Below are 1,943 nucleotides of genomic sequence, written 5' to 3' on the forward strand. Positions count from 1 at the left end.
AATCTTGTATGAAATGAATGACTGAGATGCGGACTGACGGAAGTTTTGATGGAATGTCACGCACATAAAGGGGAAGTTCAGCGCCTGCATTATCAGGATGGCTTGTGAGATAACTTTTGATGCACGGTTAAAGAAGTCTAACTAAGCCACTTAACTGCCACGTATCCTCATTAAAACGGAAAGGGTTCTTACGAAAAGGGTTCTTGGTATTCATTAATTTTGACGAAGCCACACTTAAATCTTCACATTTGAATCTTTGTGCCAAAATGGAGGCTTACCCCAGCATTGCTTTGGTGTACCATCTTTCTTGTAAAGAGGCCTTAATCAGCATAGACCAAAGTAGGCAATGCCTTTATGTGAAATCTTAAGAACATATATAAATCCCTAAACCTTTAACCCAAGATACGGCTGGTTGTTGTTACATCTGCACAGCCAGATGTTTGTGTCGCGTTCCGGACCGGCTCTGTCCGTGGTGCTGACGGACAGGTTGTACGGACATGTCTAAACCCATGCTTTAGAAGCGACTTCTCCAGAAAAGAAAAAGGAAAAAGCTTTCTTAAACGCTGCAAATTTGTTGTTCATTTTGTATCCTGTCGGTAATTCTGTACATCTGATGATTTTATACAAATTTTAGTCAGTAATCTAATGCCAATACAACACTCTCCCCTCGCAACAGTTGGTGGGAAAAGTTTCCAAACTCTACCTGCCTTGTGTATCGGTTCCGGCATCGACTTTCCTTCTTGTAACGTTTCATTAATTGGCTTAATACGTTTTCTAGGCGGGAGCTAATTTAATTTCGATTTTGTAAGATGGTATCTGCCTGTTTCCCTCGGGCGGACCGTTGGCAGATATTGACCTAGGAGATTGATCGAATAGGACATGGCGGAACCATCGAAAGCCGCTTTCTTTTGTTTCATAGAAAATCATGGCACGGCAGTAAATTGCCTTTTCTTAGAAGGCGTTCTCCTTCGTAGCCATTTACGTTGAAGACTGAATCCTTTATTAGTTAAAACTGGAGTCACGGCAAACTATGGTAGCATGTTTCTTTGTATTTTCTAATAGTTTTGGAAGGAGGAATATCTACGACGACATGTTGCAAAACTAGCATTCCCTTCATTAAAAAAACTTGCACATAATCTGTTATCTGTAGATCACATATTTCAGGAAATAAAATCTATGCAGTTCAGTTCGTGAAAATTTAATTTTCGGAGGATTAAGAATTTCTTTCGAAGCACATTTTTCCGAAACCCCTTGTTATTTTTTTTTCTATTCATAAAACGTTCTTTTCGAGATTCTAGTCGGGACAAATTACTTCCCGGAGCAAGAACTCCGCGCTGCAGTAATATCTTCCCCTTGTATCTATACGCGGCTTATCATGTTTGCGAGCTTATCAAATATTAGAAAACGTGTCCCGAGGTTAGAGAGAATTTATTGCTGCCATGGTGCGATCTGTCTGCTACAATCTTGCGTAGTTTCCCCGCTTGATGACGAGGGAAGATGAGCCAAGAGGTCGGCCGAGTTAACAAACTTTATTATTTCTCCCGAAGGTAACTGTCAATCAATAAGTCTAGATTACCAAGTCGAGGCTTTGTTTTCCAGAACATTGACGGGGGTTCCCAAGTAGAAGAGCTTCGATCGCAGGTTACCAAGCCTTCCTCCCCGTGCTTGTCACTAAAACAAATCCTCCCATTCTTTACCAACTTACACAGTTACAGGCAATTTTGCGACGTGTGTTGGAGATATGGGAAAAGAAGACTGGTGAAGATAAGACCGCATCGTGTCTGCAGGCACATTATGTTTCGGCAGAATCTCTTTAGCGTTGTTACATCTGCTTTTATTCGAATTCAAAGAAATGCGAGCCCATTTTTACGGTTTCCATGGCCATTTGTTGGTACGTATTTTAGGGATCCAACCAGCATAACTACCATAGTTAGTATACGTGA

This window comes from Branchiostoma floridae, chromosome 13 (assembly GCF_000003815.2).
Source record: "Branchiostoma floridae strain S238N-H82 chromosome 13, Bfl_VNyyK, whole genome shotgun sequence".
NCBI lineage: Eukaryota > Metazoa > Chordata > Leptocardii > Amphioxiformes > Branchiostomatidae > Branchiostoma > Branchiostoma floridae.